Below are 19,469 nucleotides of genomic sequence, written 5' to 3' on the forward strand. Positions count from 1 at the left end.
CAGGATTTGTTTTGAAAATAGCCTCAATCTCTTCGATTACCAGAAACCCTGGGGTTTAGAGTTAAACACAAAAAAGGGAACAAGGCCTGTTGGAAAGAGCCTGGACCTGGGAATTAGGAAGCCTGCGTGCTAGTCCCAGCTGTGCCTTCTACCAGGGTCGTGACCTCACCCAAAGCCCTTTCTGAGCCCCAATTACTCCACTTATGAAATGAAAATGGCTAGACTAGACCAGTGCGATTTATAAGTGTGTTCTGTAGAGTTTAATGAACTACAAAAATCAACCTCAATCTCTCTCTCACACACAAGTATTTATCATCTATCATCTGTCTATTTACATCATCTAGCTGATGAATTGCTGGGCTAAGCGACTGTAACAGGTGCTTTTCTTCAGGGCGTCTCAGAGCCTCAGATATGCCCTCGTGGTTGTGATTCTGAGAGAGGTGGATAGGGAGAGCTGTTTCTCAAACTGCCCAGAGTGCGGACTGTCATTCTTTACAGAGCACCTCAGTGAGTCATGTTGCAGGAACCCATGTCATACTGGGCTAAGGCATCTCCCGGAGCCTTCCTCTTGATCAGTTTCGAGATTCTGTGACATATCAGGTCTGCTCTCTCCTCTGCTGCTCCCTCCCCTAGGCAGGGGCCAAGCTGTATGTTCTTCTTGGGCACAGCTGACTCTAAGAGTCATTGCCCTCATTGCGATGAGGGGCTGTGTTGGGTTTGTTACGAGTATGGCCAGACGGCCTCCCACACACGGACAAATGGGCACACACAGACATGTAGACACAGACAGACAGGTGCACACCATCCTCCCGGCCAGCTGGTGAGTCAGGTGAGAGATGGCCCCAGGGAACCATGTGACTGGCTCTTGGCCAAAGTTGTCTGGGCTGTCCTCAGGTCTGTGGCTCAGGTCCAGCCTGGGAGGCTAAGAAGCAGACCCTGAGCTGCCCAGCAGTGATGACCAATGAAGCTGAGGTCTGGGTGCAAAGTGGCGGGGGTGGGGGAGGAAATGGTGCAGGTCAATGACCCTACTGTGCCCTGGGTACACCGAGTTCTGCTGCTCCTTCCTCAGCACCTATGGGCGCCCCTTAGCCTTCCTTATTAGCAGGTACACACGTTAAGGATTATTTTTTATGCCCTTGTCCCAGAGGAGGCACTGAGAGTCTTAACAAATTATACATTCTTTTATGCATTCATTCATTCAACAGTGATTTTTTTTGAGCTGTTCCCCAAACTAGTATCACTCACTGATCCTGCACTCTTTGTGCTGGGGGTGGAAGTGGTGAAGAAGATAATTAGGATATTCACCCCACAGAACTTCTTCTTTTGTAGGGAAGACGGATATTAAGTGGGCACCAGGGAGTGGTAAGCAGGCTGATGAGGGTGGTACAGTGGGAAAACTATTACAGCAAAGTGAAAGGTCTAGAACTATACCTCACAATATGGACACTCCTCACATGACTGCTGAGCAAAGAAAGCAGACATAGGAGCACATACTATACGAATCTCTCTACCTAATGTACAAAAGTAAGGCAGTCTGTGATGTTTGACAGGGACTCCCTATTGGGGAGCCTGCCCTGGGCTAAGGCATCAGAGGAGATCCCTAGAGAAGTGACAGCTAGAGGGGAGCTGAGGGATGGGCAGGGAGGGGTCTGGAAAAGGGACTGGGGTGAAACAGAAGCATCATATGTCCAAGCAACTAAATGAAGTCCGCTTTAGTTGGACGATGAGAGGCAGAAAGGAGATGGGACAGGCTGAGAGGGGATGGGGTCAGATCCTGCAGCCACCTGGAAGGATTTTTCACAGGGACAATGGGAGGCATGGGGTGTTCGTGTGGGGGTCCTGGGACAGTTTAGGCAGATGATGAACATGGTTAGATTTTTTGCCGTGGGTGGAGACTGATGGGGTGGGGTATGCTGGGAACAGATGATAGTGGCCTGATTAGCAGCGTGCTGAGATCCTACTCAGGGAAGTTCAGAGCCCCTACCTCCCCCAAAGTCACCTAAAAGCAGTGCCAGTCAATGTGCAGACCCAGATACTGGGATTTCAGTGATGCCCTTGCTTGCAAAATACTGCATACCCACCACCCCCCACCCCCCGCCACACACACACACACACACACACACACACACACACACACCCTCCGTGAATGCCCATCTTCAGAGAGGGGTTCCTGGGCTCAGAGCACAGGGTTACATGCAGACACCTCCCCCTTGGTGGTGGGAAACTGACAGGCCGTGGGAACTGGTCTGACCTGTTGCCTGTTTCTGAACCTCTGCTGCCTTATCTGCACAGCAGGTCAGGGAGGATGAAAGGAGACCACAGAGAACAAGCCATGTGTGGCTGTGTGCGCCCCTGAGCTGCCCAAAGACTCACTGACCATGGAGGGCAACGGAGAGCTTGAAGGCGCTCAACACCCCGGGAATTCCGCTTGGGATCAGAAGATCTGATAAGCCCCCAATCTGGGACTCATCTTGCTTAATCCTATACCAGGCCCGGTGAAGAGAAAACACCTTCTGTTTACAAGTTGTTCAGGAAACCTGTGATTGGATACAGCTGTTTGCTCTCAGCAGCAATCCACTGCTCGGGGCAGGGCCTTTTCCTCCTGCACGTGCTTGGCTGCTTGAAACCCAATCCCTGAACTTTCAACACTTGCTGGTTTGCAAGGGAGCCCTCCCTCCCGGGATCTCCCAGGGACAGTGCCCCGGTCTCGGAGGGAATGGCTGGTGGTCCTGAGAGGGCTCTTTAAAGCAGAGACTTGGGCGTCTGAAGACCGATTATCACCCTGGACCCATCACAGAGCTTTGATTGTAACCCTGCACAGCTGGCCCGCCTCCGCCCTCCCCCTGCAATGCGGACAGGATGGCACCAGCGTTCCTGTGAGTTGCCCAGGTCACTGCAGACTGCAGAGCTTTTCTCCTCTGGTTTGGGAGCAGGAGGCTTGGCTTTGCACAGGAAGCTGCTGTGGGCTGCGCCGGGCTGGGCCGGCCACTTTGGACAGGGCCAGCCCCACACCCTTCAAACGGTGTTTTAGGGTGATTTGTAATAGGGATTTGACCTCTTTGGCTCTTAGCTGTCTCTCTTCCCGCCCGAGGAAAGAAAGGCCTGTGTTTTCCAGTAGAGCAAGAGGGTGGGATTGGACATGCTCCAAGTCCCATACAGGACCCACGATGACCGCGATGGTTTCCAGGGGAGCAGCCCAAAGCCAAGGCCGCCCGAAGCCCAGGTTAGGGCTCCTTGCACCCCAGGCTGGTTTTCATCTCCTGGTGATAACGCTCTTGTTTCTGCTCCACAACTCCGCTCAAGCTGTTCTGTCCTCTGTGTGGAATGCCACGTGACTCTTCCCGGCTGCCTCGCAACATCACACCCAAACTTCGCAGCCAAACTACAGCACAACATGTTTTTTTTAAATCCTCACTCGAGGATATTTTCATTGATTTAAGACGAGAGAGAGAGAGAGAGAGAGAGAGAGAGAGAGAGAGAGAGAAATGCCAATGTGAGAGAGAAACATCGAGCGGTTGCCTCCCATAGGCACCCCAAACAGGGATTGAACCCGACTGGGAATTGAACCCACAACGTTTTGGTGTGCAGGATGACACTCCAACCAACTGAGCCACCCGGCCAGGCGCAACCCTTTTTAATTTTAATAGTGGGAAGAACCTGAGGTTTGGCATCAGTTATTCCAGGGCTTGAACCTTGGGTCTGACTCCCTGTCAACTTCCTTCCCTGTCCCTGAATGTGGCAAATGCCCGGTGAGTGCTGCTGTGAGGGGCTGCTGGTGGGCTGGTCCCCCGATGAGCCCGTCTTCTCGGCTCCCAGGCAGGGTCTTTTCACCACACTTTCTTCTTGCTCAGTGGCTCAGCGCCAGGGATTGGTTGGTTCTTACCGATCGGCTGTGCCTGCTCTGTGGGGGGACTTTTGGTCAGAAGAGTTTCAGACACAGGCCAAGAGGAAAGCGTGAGCAAGGCAGATGTTTTGCTTTGGACAGATTCTCCCCTTTCAGCCACCCCTAGCCCGCACGTTCTCCCAAGCTCGTCAGCACCTGGGTCAGACGAGCTTCGATTTTGGTGTCCGACCGCTGTGCACTGGCGGTGTGGCTCCCTCTCTGACCTTGGACAAAGCTGTGTCATTTTCAGAGCCTCAGTGTCCTTATCTGATAAATGGGTAAACTGTTAACCTCTTCCACGGAGTCATGGCCGAATGGTTAACTTGTCATAGGCACATGTTTATCATGGCTCATTCCTGAGAGTGTTAGTTCCACAAGGTGGGGGGTGGGGCTTGGTTTCCTGCTGATTCTCAGGCCACGCACAGTAGGTACCCAGTAGACTTTTATCTGATGAATGTGAGAACCATGCTTAATGTGAAGGCATACACCCAAGTCAGTAGACAGGCCCACTGAGAACCATGTTAGAACCGGGTGGTGAGTGCAAAGGTGACTGTATAGTGTCAAGTGGGAAAAGGAAAGCTAAAACAGGCACATACACTTTGTGATGCTCCCCACAGCGTACCTTGGAGAGAGGAGATTACGTTCCTTTTTAAATTTTTTTTTAAAATCCTCACCAGAGGATATATTTCCTTTGATTTTTAGGGAGAGTGGAGGAGAGAAGGAAAGACAGAAAGAAACATCGGTGTGAGAGAAACACATCGATTGGCTGCCTCCTGCACGAGCCCCAACCAGGGCCTGGGCCAGGGAGGAGCCTGCAACCAAGGTACGTGCCCTTGACCAGAATCGAACCCGGGGACCCTTTAGTCTGCAGGTCAATGCTCTATCAGCTGAGCCAAACCGGTAGGGTGGGATTACATTCCTAAAGAGCAGGGGCGTGCTGTCTGTCAGGGGAGAGCTGTGCCCAGGCGGGTGAAGTCCCCTCTCCTGAAGGTGTTTAAGCGGAGGGAGGATGATTTGGTGAAATGGTCTCTCTCTGGGCTAAGATAGAAACCATAGAAACCTGCAAGAGCTGCTGCGCTCCTGGGCTTTGGTGCCCGGATGCACTGATAGGCGTTCAGCCTTCCAAATGGTGCAGCCGTGATTGGGCACGAATCCTGTAAGTGTCAACAATGCCTGTAAACCGACTGCGTGTGAGGTGGGTCCTGTGAAAAAGGAAGGAGAACTGGGGTCAAGCGTATGTGCCCGGGTCGCATACCTCTGCTCCATGTAAGCTGTGCGATTCCAGGAAGAGGGGAATGTCTGGGACCACATTTCTCTTGTCTTTCCAAGACCAGCTGGGGTGTTACCAACTTCCCACTTCCTCATGTTCGTTCCCCCTTAAGATCTTTCTAGGCTGGGTAATTCCATTATGTAGGTGGATTTTTGACTTCCCATATTATTTGATTTGGGGAGGGAGAGGGGAGGAGGAGGAAGGAAGTCTATGTAAGTCTTTCCTCTCTAACTAGTCGGAAACTGCTGGGGCGGGGGGGGGGGGGGGGGGCTGGGAAGACTGTGCTTTATCTCTCCACAGACCAAGCTCCCCACTGCCCACCATGCATCTAGTATGGGGGCTGCATCTAGGGGGTGTTTGGTGTGGCCTTGTTGACCCTGAGGCTTTTGTTGTCATAGGGGTGCGGTAGCCAGTGGGTGTGGGGAAAGTCTGAAGGCAGAAGTTAGGTTTGGGAAGGAAGGTGTGGGTAGGGTGGCCAGAAGAGCAAGGAAGTGGCGAGTGAAAGAAGGAGGCCAAACCCACAATCTATTGTCCATGCAGTGTCCATGTGTCCCATTGGCTGTATTGAACCCTCAATAGAGCGAGCCTGGATTCATGGCTTGGATGGAGACATGCAAGAAAGAGTGACCATAGCCACTTCAACACGGTGAATTGACCTGCTGGTCAGGTGCCCTTCTCCTGGGCCAGCCCTGTTAGGTGCTCTATGTTCTGAACCATGAGTCGTGGATAATATGGAAGGGACAATGGCCAAAGAGCTATGGGAAAAGGGCTTGCCCTTGCCCTTGCCCTTCTTGGGCAAAGAGCATGGAGGGATCTGGAGGTGGTCCCCGATCCTCCACTGTTGGCAGCCTTATCCCAAGGGTCTCATGGACACAGGGATTTAGAAGACCCCAGGCCTGCAGTTGTGTTGAAATGAGCCTTGATCCCTAACTACTACCTCCACTCCAGGCTGACCACTGCCTCTCCCTGGGAGACACCCTCACCCATAGGCCCTGCACACTGGCACTGTGCTCCATGGTGAGCAGGAAGGAATTGACAGCTTTCCAGAAGAATAGCCCTGCCCTTACCCCCTCCCACCTGAGGTGGCCTGGATGCTGGATCCCAGACTTAGCCAAGGGCGTGGGAGAAGAAGAAGGGGAGGGGGAGGGAGAGAGGGAAGAGGAGGAAGAGGGAGAGGGAGAGAGAGACTGATTTAAGACTGATCAGGGCTCTAGCCAGTTTAGCTCAGTGGATAGAGGACTGAAGGGTCCCAGGTTCGATTCTGGTCAAGGGCACAAGGGGATCAAGCCTGGGTTGTGGGCTTGATCCCTAGTGGGGGGCGTGCAGGAGGCAGCTGATCAATGATTCTCTCTCATCATTGATGTTTCTCTCTCTCTCTCCCTCTTCCTTCCTCTCTGGAATTATATATATATATATATATATTAGAGGCCTGATGCATGAAATTCATGCAAGAGTAGGCCTTCCTTCCTCCGGCTGCCGGCACCGGCTTCCCTCCAGCACCCAGGACCTGGGCTTCCCTCACAGCCCCAGCTTCATCTGGCAGGTCATCTGGAAGGATGTCCGGAAGGACATCCAGTCTAATTAGCATATTACACTTTTATTATTATAGATATATATTAAAAGACTGAACAGGAACAGGAGGCAGAGTTCAGAGACAAGTGCAAAGTCTCTTCCTTTTTCTCTTCCTTCCCGCCCCATCCCTAGCCCTGTGGATGGTGACTGTGTCCTGGGCACTGGCGGCTGCGGTGGGAGGGAAGCACAGAGGCACAGAGGGCCGAGGCACTTGCAGGGACTTCCAGCAGTGAGCGGTGTGCTTGGGGGAGAGGAAGCCATGAGCAACGGCCCCTCCTTGGTGACCATGTGTGTGGCCGTAAATAGGCCGCAGCTCAGTCTGGCTTCTGAGCAGAGGCCCTGATCCTCTCCCTTACTGTCTCTATGACTTAGACACCTCATCTTCCCTTTCACTGCCTCAACTTCCTCATCTGTAAAATGGGTATCCTACCACCACTCCTATAGGCAAGTCAAATGACAGACACTACCACGAGGCAGCACTTTGCAAACTGTTCTTTGATGCTGGACTTGGCAGAGACAGAGCACAGGAACCCCCACAGCCGTGCTGGGGGTCTCCCAGGGACAAGGGGGACTAGAGTCGTGGATCTTTTGTACTGGCCATGAGAAACCGGGAGCTGAGGGGGTTTGGGGAGATGAGTGTAGGAGGAGTGGGGGAGGTCGTACAGGAGGAGCGGATGGAAAATCAGGCAGAGGAACCACGCCCCTCGCTGCCTCTGGTTTATCTGGTCACTTACCCCTGGTTGGGAGCTGCTTTCCTTCCAGAGGCGGCCGGGAGCACAGGGCCCTTGGAGCCTCAGGCGTGATATTTTTATGGAGATGGTGTTTGGGGACTCGGGAGGAAAACGGCCCTCTGGCACCGTCTCAGTCTTGGCCATCCCTAAAAATACGATGTGATGCGGCTAATGAGAGAGCACAACAGGCCTGGCTTGGCATGACCTAATATAGCCTGGCATTCAAACCGAGCCAGGACGTGAATGGGGACTTGTAATTGAAAACACAAGATGTCTCCGATGGGATGGCAGGCAGCCTGCTGCGCTCCCTACGGGGGTGCTGTGGGGATCTGAGCGGAGGGCCTGGGGTTGCTCTTGGATGTACCCCTGCGGGTGGGGTTGGGGCCTGGCTGAGAGCCCCGCTTGCCCGCCCTCTGGCTAGAGGGTTGGCATCAAGCTGACCAGCCCCATTCACTCTTGTGGGGAAGGGCAGTGGGCTCAGTGTCATCAGGGTCATAGTTCCATCGCCCCAGCTTCATGGCGAGAAGCACAGACCATCCTGCCCTGTGGACACCCCGACTAGCCTGGGTTTGGTCCTGTACGGAATCCCTGAGAGAGTGGCCAGCCCTCCCACCTCTAACAGTGGATTGTTGCCAACCTCCCTGTGGAAACGTCATGGCAACACCAGTGGGTTGTTCTTCCTCTTCCTCCCCCTTCTCCATACATGTGGTCCCAGGTGTCAGCCACGAAGCTGAAGGACTCAGAAGCTGCTCTGTGCTGACTTGGGACTCAGGTCTGGGCAGGAGGAGGGGGCAGAACATGGAGGGGAGAAGCAGGTCGGCCAGTGCCCGCTCACTCCTATTTGCCTGACACTTTCTTGGTTTGGGCACCGAAAGTCCTAAATCCGAGGGAACCTCTCACTCCTGCAACAATCGTGATGGTTGGTCACCCTGCTGTGTCAATACCCCCTGTCCATCCTGGGGGCCAGTGTGCTAGGGACGTGTCCTGGGCGACTCAGTCAAGTCACAGGACTGCCAGCCGGCAGAGCGAGGACCCATGACCTGGTCACAAGCTTAGGGTTCTTTGCCCTTCACCTGCATTTCTCAGGTTGCTCCATGAGGCAGAACACCGGGCTCTCTCCGGTGATCTTGGCCAAGGCCTTTCCTTGGGTGAAATAGCAGAAAGAGGGAGCAGTGGGGGACTTGGTCACCCTTGGGGGAGTAACGGCTCAGGGCGATGGGACCCCAAGAGAGGACTCAATCTCTGCCTTAAGAAGTTGACACTCTAGTTCAGCCGTGGGCAAACTACGGCCCGCGGGTCGGATCCGGCCAGTTTGAAATGAATAAAACTAAAAAAAAAAAGACCGTACCCTTTTATGTAATGATGTTTACTTTGAATTTATATTAGTTCACACAAACACTCCATCCATGCTTTTGTTCCGGCCCTCCGGTCCAGTTTAAGAACCCATTGTGGCTCTTGAGTCAAAAAGTTTGCCCACCCCTGCTCTAGTTGGACATATGCTGCAGGCTTGCCTGTGGGTGCCTGGCTCAGATGCCACCTAAGCAGGTACCAGGGAAAAGAAGGAAAGGGCGTGGCCTGTAGAGATTGCTTTACTCTCTCTTCCCTTAAAGAATTTATTCAACAAGTAGTTATTGCATATTGGTTCCTAAACGTGTTGTTCCATCTGTCTGGGACACACCCGTCTCCTCTTCCCTCCTCCCCTCCTTCATCTCTGCCTCCCCTCTGCATCCCATCCATTCCCCAGGTCTTAGCTCAATATATAATATTTATTAAACACTTAGCACTCTGGAACTCATTTAATCCCCTGAAAACCGTATGAAGCTATTAGACCCATTTCGCAGATGAGGAAACTGAGTGGTTAATTGGCTTGTCTAAGGACACATGAACTTAACTGTTAGGCTGGAGTGCAGCCTGGCCTATGCCTACCCTGGAAGGAAGGCTTTTCTGAGCCCACGCCCCTGTTCCCAAAGCCTCTGGGGTTATTCCAAGTGGGAACAATTGTCACAGAAACATGTAACACTGTCCTTTTTTATTTATTTATTATTGATTGATTTTAGAGAGAGAAAGAGAGAAACATTGGTTTGTTGTTCCACTTATTTATGCATTCATTTGTTGATTCTTATATGTGCCCTGACCCAGGATTGAACCTGCAACCTTGGCATATTGGGACGGTGCTCTGACCAACTGAGCTACCCTGCCAGGGTGTTAACCATCCTTGTTTTTCCTCCATCCAGTACCTGGAGGCCGGGATGCACCGTGTGCATGGGTGACTTGACTCAGTGTGGGGACAAGGGGCATGGCTCCAGTGAATGCATGGAGTTGGGAACCGTCACAGCTCTCTGCTGGCTCTGGGCAGCTGGGTGAGCAGTCGGTCACCATGAATGGCTTTAGCTTTGAGTGCACCAATCGCTGTTGAAATAAAAGCTTTATAGCCACATCCCGAAGTACCACGATAGCCTCTTGGAAAACCTCATGCTATTTTTAGTCCCTGGAGCTCAAGAAAATGTCATCTCCTTTCCTTCCCCACAAGCCAATTCATTGTTGATCTTGCTAGGGTCTTAAAACCCTGTTCTCCTTTTTAGCTCAGCGAGACCAATCAGCAGTGGGGTGGAGTTCCTCGTCCATTTCTATTTTCATATCTTGTGTCACTTGTTCACATGGGAAAAATCCAGCTTTTTCCCCATGTTGGGCCCTTGCATAACCTGGCTTTGAGTTGTAGCTTCGCTTTGCTCTAAATCGAGGGGTGCTTGTGTGTGGAGGGGAGACTGGAATAAAGGAACAGCAGGACTTAAGGTTCGAGATGCCTGAAGTTGGCATGCCTGGCGCTAGACACTGACCTTGTTTATTTCAGAAGTGTTTCCAAGGAGAAGAGGAGAAACAGTGCCTCCAGGCGCGAGAAGCCAAGAGGGTGGCTTTCTCCATTGGAGCCATTCACGCTAATTCAATAAGGGACACCGGGAGACGCTCGGCGGGCACAGTCCTGTGCAGTTTACACAACGCTTTTCCTGAGCGGTCTGTTCTGTGTCCGCCAGCACAACAGGATGGAGGGGCCAATTCTGTCTGGGAGGATCAGGGAAGACTTCCCAGAGGAAGTGACGTGTTAGCTGGGACTTAAAGGCAAAGGGAACAGCGTGTGCAAATACAAAGAGGCATAAAAGGGCGTGGTGAGCCCTAGCTGGTTTGGCTCAGTGGATAGAGCATCGGTCTGTGACTGAAGGGTCCCAGGTTTGATTCCGGTCAAGGGCAGGTATCCCGGTTGCAGGCTCCTTTCCGGCCTGGGCCCTGGTTGGGGCTTGTGCAGGAGGCAACCAATTGATGTGCTTCTCTCACATCGATATTTCTCTCTGTCTTTCCCTCTCTCTTCCACTCTCTCTAAAAATCAATGGAAAAATATACTCGGGTGAGGATTAAGAAAAAAAAGGGGGGCACTGTGAATTCAGGACACAGGAGGAGAAAGCTTGACATACCTACACGGGAAGGTGCATGTGTAGGAGTATCATTGATGAGGGAGGGAAGTTGGGCGCAGACTTTGAAGGGCCATGCGTGCTGTTATAGGGAGCAGGGAGCTGTGGGTGTCTATTCTGTAGGAAGTTCGCTCTGAACGTTGATGGAAGCTGGACCATTCTGGTGTGTTCTGGGTGCTTTGCTGGGCACAGCATGTTGGACCCCTCATATAAGAGGACTGACCTTTTATTTTAAAGGTGCGGTGAGTACAGACTGGGCAGGCAGGGGTGGGAACATTTAATGTAATATCGTCCATAGGGAACCACACACGTAATGTAACCCCCTAACGAGGTGCCACCACTCCTCCCTCGCATGTCCATTGCAGACATTACTAATCACCGACCGAATGATTTCCTGCTGCCTCTGGTCGTGGCCACAGATGTCTCCCCAAGGCAGAGCTCCAGGTAGCCACGGTCCTTCAGCTGAGCTGGCGCCTAGAATGAGACGTATTTGCCATTCCCGTCTCGGGAAAATAAAACCTAACATTGACATCAGCGCAAACCAAGCAGCACCGGCGAGGGGAGCTTCGTAAAGGTCCCCGAGAAGTAGCATGCACAATCAATACAGGGCGTCTGTGGGGAGGAATCGAGTTCACAACCTGGAGAAAGGACCATTTAAAAAAAGAAAGTACCTTGGGATTAATTTTCCTTCAAAGTGGCAGAATCACACAGTCATCATCATAAACCTGTCACTCTCTCTACCACACACTTGGAAATTGTAGGCAATTTTCAAGGCCTTGCTGCCACAGGTTTTGCCTTCCAATTTCCGCTTTCACTGGCAGAATGAGAAGGGAGTTGCAAAGTCGGATGTAAACAAGGAATCGGCTAGTTGGGGTCCCCAAGGGGAGAGGGGGCAGGGGGCAGGGCAGACACATTCCTTATCTGGCCCAAGAAGGCCAGCTACGCTCCTGGTCAGGAAAGAGGTGAGACTTCCTCCAACCACTCCACTGTCCCCGCTGAGAATTCCAGGATGACAGCGGGCTCAGGTTCATTGGAAGATCTGGGCTTTGTGCTCTGGCTGCCAGTCAACTTCCCTCTGGCCTTTGGCAAGCAAGTGGGACAAGCAAATACCATGCTGGACTTTTGATCCTCCCTTCTCTGTACTTGACCCTTGCCCAGGACCTGCCTTTTCTTCTCATGCTTCTCAAGCCCCACCCCAAGAAGCAGAAGGAAAGTGATACAGGCCCCTGGTGTCCACCCCCCTCCCAAGTCCCCAGGATTAGCACAGCCTGCAAGGTGCTGTGAAGGGTCCCACCCCATCCCTCTGAGCATGCCCCTCCCCTTCCCAAGTCCCCTGAACCATGGAGGAATGAACCACTGCATACCATACCAGGACCCCACAGCAGGGCCTCGCACAGAGTCGAAACCTCATTCATTATTGCCTTCAGAGCTGCAGGAACACCCGTGAGGGGCTCCTTCCAGTCCAGGGCAGGGTCCCTGGCCAGCTCTGGGCTGAATCCTTAACTGGGGCCTCAGTTTCCTCCTCTGTAAAATGGGGACTCTAACCCTGACTTTGCAGGCTTGTCGGGACAACTAAAGGCCGTGTGCATCAGGAGCCAGCTGAAATGGTACTTGGCACAGAGCAGGGAATTAGCACGGACGGCTGACCCCGGGGCCTCAGCTCCCGTCTCCAGGGCCTGTCCCTCTGGAAGGAGCTGACATCCAGCTGGACAGCCCCCTGGCCTGTGGGGAAGGCAAGAGGCCTGGAGCCATCACTCACTCTTACCGGCTGGCAGGGAGGTTGCTGCTGTCACTGAGGAGTAGAATGTGGAGTTTTTGCACATGAAGAGTGGTGCTGTGTCAACCCTTTAGCCCACGGTCACCCTGAAGGCCCGAGAAGTCACAGCAGATCCCACCGGATGGCGATGGGAGGAACTTGGCCTTCCTCCGGCCTTTGCCTCTGGGTCCTGTCAGTGGCTTTCATGATGCACACACACTGTCCCCCTCCAACCCCAGGCCACCTGAATTCCTGACGGGTCTGTTTTCCTGTCAGTGTGACCGATGTCCCAGCAGCAGGCACCCACTCGGAGTTCCTGTAACATCTGTCCATCCACACTCCTATTGGAACCCACATCTTCCCAAGGGCTCTCCCTGGTGCCCACAGCAGCAGCCCTTACAACCCAGGGCCTGTGCTGCCCTGGCAGGTGTGAGTGAGCAGGGCTGGCCCAAGAGGTGGTTGCCCAGCCTTGCAAACAATTGGATACGCTTCAAAACGAACCCCTCTTCAGTGGAGAGGGTGTCAGGGAGGACCCAGCAAACCGAAAGCTCTGTGAGTTGTTGCCACACCTTGTTTAGGGCCATCTTACGTTCTCAGCACACACATGTCCATGACCATTTGCTGGCCCCCAAGTCTTCCAACATCCTAGGATGTTCCCTGAAAGCCACTCTGGTAAGTATTTCTCCCTCATTTGCCCCCCAGCATTCTGCTCATTTCCCGATTATGGGAGTGGACATGTAAACAGACCACTCGACACCCAGCAAGCGGTTTCCCCACTGGCTCGTCAGCCTCCACAGGGTGGGGACACTGAGATTCTGCCGGGTGCGCTGTCCCTGGGTCACAGACGCAGGGGCCGGGGAAGGCTCAGGGACCGAACCTACGTGAGGATGAAGGAACCCCAGGGTGTGTTGTCAGTGACTTGAATTTCTATTTCCATTCGTTCCAGCCTGCCAAGGACGTGGCTTCAATCACCCTCATTGTATGAGAGACGAGGAGGAAGAGCAGTGATTACATGTGCCCGATAAGACTTCTGTTTCGTGTTTGGAATAGAAAAGGGGAGGCGGAGACAAAACGCTGCTTATTTGATGTAGTTGCTATCCCGGCTGAGCTGGCTTCTCCAGGCAGGGCTGTGTGTCTAATCCCTGGGCAGGGAAGGTGGCACGGGGCGGGCTGTGATGGGGGCAGTAGCAGGTGTGGCAGTGCGACAGAGGGTGGGACCCTGTCACTGGGGGGGTGGGGCGGGAAGTGTCACAGGGGAGAGGCCCCAGCTGTGGCTTGAGGGAAGCAGGTGGGGCACCTGGTCCAGGTGAGGAACAGCAAGTGCAGGGGCTGGGGACGTGGGCACACAGGGCCCCCAGACCCGGAGATCCATGCTGACAGGGGAGCAGTCTGCTGCGTTCCTCCTCGGCCAGCTCCCAGCTCCCAGAGGCTGAGCCCTATCCTGTGCTCAGCACAGGGCCGGCCACTGTGGGGGACAATGTGGGGTGCTCAGGGACCCAATGATTCTTCCCCTGTCTGGCCCGTTGACATAATTTATGCATCTTATGTTCTATGTGGCATGTGACATCTTTGGGAGGAGACAGACGCTGTAAGGTTCCCTGAGAGTGGGCTGTGGCCCTATGGCGTACTCACAGTGGGCTTCTCTGATTAACTGGAGGGGCAGGGCGACCCTCCCAGAGCCGCCACCCTAGCCTGTCGCCCGTCCCATTGAAGGACCAGGCAGGCTGCCTTGGAGGGGTGTAGGCAGGGGGAGCAGAGGTTCCACGGAGCCTTGGAGCTGAGCCTGAGTGACAGGAGCAGGAGCTCAGGCACTAATGAGTGGCCCGGACCTTCATCTGCCCCATAGGATTGAGCTGGCTGAGGCCTCCGACAGCTTCACAGGACTCAGGGCAGCCCTCAGGCTTCTCCCCCAGGATTTCACTTGGGTCATTGACATCCTCCTCCTGGACTGACCCTGACGGAGGCTGGGCTGGGCTCCTCATTTGCTCCGAGGGCCTCCCCTCTGAGGGCTCAGGGCTCAGGAGAGAAATAGACCAACAGTGAGAGCCAGCTACGCACAGTGTGGAGATGGCCCCATGGGGTCCTGGAAGCAGAGACTCCTCAGAAAGTTGTGTGTCGCCAAGTAGTGGCCTATTCACCACCCCGATGGGCTTCTGGTAGGGCATGGATGCTCCTTCTATAGCCAGGAGGTGTTCACAGAGCCCCGGACCACCTCGCCCTCTCTGTGCGGTGGGGTCAGGCTGGAGGGGGACAAATAAATGGCCCCTCTTCCCTGCCAGGTCCTGACCAGTGGTGGCGAGGGAGTGAGGAGGAGGGGAGACCAAATATCATTTTGATGGCGGAGTAAGCCGATTTGGGGGAATGTGCTGAGAGCTGCAAACACTGGGTCTTCTAATACTGGACCCCCAGATTACACAAATCCCCCACCCAGTCCCAGGCAGCCCTGGACCCTCCCAATCTTATCCACCTTAACTCACCCCCTGATCAAGAACAATGGGGACTCAGGCAAGAAGAAACAATGAATATATATATATATATATATATATATATATATATATATGTATATATATATATATATACACACACATGTATATATTTTAGTATAACTATGTCCCAAATATAATACAGGACATATTAATGCTAGAAAAGAAGCTTACTTGATGTTTAAATTTAAGTGGATATCCTGTATTTTTATTTTCTAACCTTAGTTTTATTGGGAAATTCTAGATGTTACTCAAGCATGATGTGGGGAGGGGAGAAGAGATGGGGTCGCTAAATCTCGTAGAAGGCTCACAGCCACATAACCAAACCCTGAGTGGGTAAGCCGGGCAGTAAGGAAATCTGTTGTTGCTCATGATGAGTTCAGAGGCAGGGAGGTCCCCTGAGCTCCTGCTCCACCTGCTCCAAGGTCCTTGTAACTCTGCCTCCAGGATGGCAGCCCTCAGTCACTAAATGGATGCAGTGTCTCCAGGTGCCACGTGCATGTCATTGCCTTCTGCTGGCCATCTGGCTTGTATCGCATTGTCCTGGCAACATGGCAGCCCTAGTCTGGGAGGCACGGGAGCCCAAGCCAGTGTTTTCATGAGGGGCAGGCTGCTTAGCCACGGCTGCTTCTCTGGCCGGCGACATGCACTGATTTTCTTTCCCAATTTGGCTCCCAAAGGGCCTGGTAATGGAATTGAAGAAATCTGAATAAATTGTCTGATGCGTCATGACTAAGTTTGCAATGTGCCAAGTGTCCCCCAGGAGGCCCGGGACAGCAGGGCTGCAGTGCCAGGCTGCACGTTGGAGACCATTCCCAGGGACGGGCACCCATGTAAGCTGCTCCAAGTCCTAGAAGTACTTGGAGGGTCTGGGGAATGGTGACATACATTAGTGGCACCAGCCTCTTGGCCCGTGACTAAGGGGTGGTGGCGCAACTTGTTGGCTTGGCCTGGTGGCGGATGGATAACTCAGCCGCACAGCCTGCGGCCCCGGCAGCTTCGATCACCCCCAAGTTCTGTCAGTGGTCCCACTTGGACTGCCTGGAAACTGCGTTTGTCAGTCTTTGCTAATTTATGGAGCCGTGCAGAATAGTTCTCATTTCATTTCCAGAAACACTCTGTTTCAAGTACATCCAGAGAGCCCTTCGTCTTTTCTTTTCCTGCCTCCACACTCCATCTACCTCCTTCCTACATCTATTCTCCAGGGAAAATGTCCTCAATTTTATTAACTCTTCTTCCTGTGGTTTTTATGTCTTGGCCCATTCACCATGCTGACCGGTGGATATAAGATTTATTGATCTTGTACTTGACACGGACTCTTTTAAAAATCTGGTGCACATATTAATGGTGGTAGCCAAGAGCTTTTATTGCGCTTGAACCCTATGCCACCATACTTCATGTCCATCTTCTCTTTAACTTCTCAGTGACCTTTTGAAGTTGATGCCATTATTACCCACCCTTTTTATAGATGGGACACTGAGATTCCCTTCCTCAATGTTCTATAGCAAGTGACAGGGGTGGGGCTGGGCCTGAGCCTGGGAATCTAACCCCAGGGCCTGGGCTCCTAACCCCTCCACCTGCTACTGAAAGCGTGGCCTGTGGACCAGCACAGGCAGCTGCTGGAGCCTTATGGGGAATGCCAAGCCTCAGGCCGCCACCAGGACCCTGGGGATTCACAAGCACATGGACATCAGCGAAGCTCTGGTCTATCCTCCGGAAAGGAAATGTGTCCCTGGACTCTCCTGATGCTGCCTAGGGTCACATTCAAGGCCGGTAGCCACAGTCCCGCTCTGCCCTCGTTCACACTGTCCTCAGGCTCGTCTTCGTCCTGCACAGGCCCTTCCCTCAGCAGGCACAGTTTGTCAGAATGGCAGTGTGATGGTTAAGGGTAGGCCTTGGGACCCAGCTATTTGGTTCAACATTAGATGTTTCTATGAAGTTTTTTTTTTTTTTTTTTTTTTTTTTTTTTTTTTTTTAGATGAGATTAGCACTTAAATCAATAAACTTTGAGTAAAGCAGATTACCCTTCACAATGTGGTGGGCCTCCTCTTATTAGTTGAAGGCCTTAATAAAATGACCGACCTCCTTCATAGGAAACGATGGGTTTCTGCCTTCAGATCCAATCTGCAACATCAACTCTTCGCTGCGTCTCCAGCCTGCCTGCCTACCCTGCAGATTTTGGACTTTCCAGACTTGACAATTGCATGAGCCAATTCAATAAAATCTCTAGATGTCAACCACTCTGATTCTCTCTCTCTCTCTCCCCTCCCTCTCTCGCTCCCTCTTTCACTCTCTCTAAAAATCAATGGAAAAAAAATGTCCTCAGGTGAGGATTAACAAAAAAGAAAAAAAAAAGATCTGGTTATCCATTCAGCTACACAAGAAATTTCCTGCTACAAGGCAATGTATTAATTCCTATTGGGTACCTGAGTGCCAAGCACTGGGGGTACAAAGAGCAACATGGCACATTTGCAACCGGCTAGGCTCTGGGCTGGTTCAGATAGAAAGAAAAAGGTAACTGTCTTGCCTTCCTTTGCTCTTCATCAGGGGGCAGGATTTACTGTGATGTGGGCAATTGAGGGACAGGCGGAGTGTTCCCCAGGCCCGCACGGAAGGAGGTGAGAGCACAGGTCATTGGCTTAGAGTCCTGGCTGAGCACTCAGACCTGGGTCCCTGTCCCGGCCCCACCACTGGCTGGTGCAGAGCCACATCTGTTAGACACAGACAGATAGCAGCAGCGGCTGGTGGTGAGGATGAGGGAGGGCATTGCCATAGATTGAGCTCTACTCTGAGCCAGATGTGGTGCGAAGGCACCATGATTATTATGGGAAGCTTGCATCAGTGGGTGCTTAGAGGGTGTTAGGGGGAAGCGGCGTTACCTTTTGAGAATCTGATTTATGTGCTGGGGAGTGAGTTCCCAGGGCCCCCGAGCCAGCTGGTGGCAGAGCTGGCTCCAGCTCCCAGACCTCTGGTCTCTTTCTGCCTCGACTGGGCACTTGCCCCATTTTCCCAGCTGGGCTGTTTCTTGTTGTTGTTCTGACATGGAAATGTGGCCGCAGAGGAGCTGGATGTAGCACAGAGGCTCATGCAGGACCTTCACCAACCCCTTCCCACAGGTACATGGTGCCTGGACCTCCATTGGGCAGACAAACAGCTTAAAACAGAGACGCTCCCACCCCCTTTTACCTCTCACCCCCTCTGACAGAGTCATTTTGGAAAGTGACAGGAGGCTAATGCAATCACCTGATTTCCCCAGTAATAGATCACCTCCAAGTGCAATAATTAAATGTTTTACAACCAACACTTTCCTTCTGAGTGACCTTCCTCCTCCCTTCCCCTGTCCCGGCTCCTGCTCTGCCCTGAGCTGGCCTGGCCTCTTTGGTGAGTCACTTTTCATTTCCGGGCTTTGGGATTCTAACCAGGTAATGGTAAAACTGCAGGAGGACTCTATAGGATTGTGGGAAAGAAAAGAAAGTGTAACGAGAGAAGCAACCAGGTCAGGGTTTGAATCCTGGCTCTGCCACTTCTCTGCCATGTGACTTAGAAAAGTCACTTAATTTCCACTTGCTTTGGTGTCTTCAGCTGCAGATGGGATAATGCCGCCACCCAGCTTGCACGGTGCTTATGCGGCTTAGAGCGGTGCCTGCCAAGTCCCTGGCACGTTAGGCCTTGAGCAAAGGGGAAATGCTGCAATTAAAAAAATGAATATTGTGAGGCTAATTCTTTATAACATCCTCTTCCCTGAACCCTTGGAAGGGGAGAGAGCGAGAGAGCGAGAGGGAGAGAGAGAGAGAGAGAGAGAGAGAGAGAGAGAGAGAGAGAGAGAGAGAAGGAGAAGGAGGAGGAGGAGGAGGGACAGAGATTGAAAGGAAATAGATGGAGGAGGAAAAGGGTGAGACTATGGCAGGGTTGGAGGGAGTGAACACTTGTCAATGGTGCTCAAACCCTTATATAATCACACACTCCACAGCCAAGGGACGCACAGTTGCCAGTCTTTCTGGCCAGATGTCTGAGGTTTTAGAGAAGGGCCAGCTGGAGTTTGGAGGCTGTTTCGGTGCCACAGCAGCTCAGGAGCTGGGTGCCGTCTGTGTGCTGGCAGAAGATTTGGAAGCAACGGTGGCACTTCCCCTATGATGCATGATTAAAGTACAGCCGACTGTGGCATGCACAGCTGTTGGATATTTTCAAGGCCAATGTCTCCCTAAGACCAAGAAAATACATGGGGCTAATCCACTGCCAGGTCTGGCCTTGGGGTTAGTTAGAGGCAGTAGGTAAGAGTCAGCCCTGCTGTCCTTTGGTCCTGAAGCATG

This window comes from Myotis nattereri (genome assembly GCF_964212035.1).
Source record: "Myotis nattereri genome assembly, chromosome: 13".
Lineage (NCBI taxonomy): Eukaryota > Metazoa > Chordata > Mammalia > Chiroptera > Vespertilionidae > Myotis > Myotis nattereri.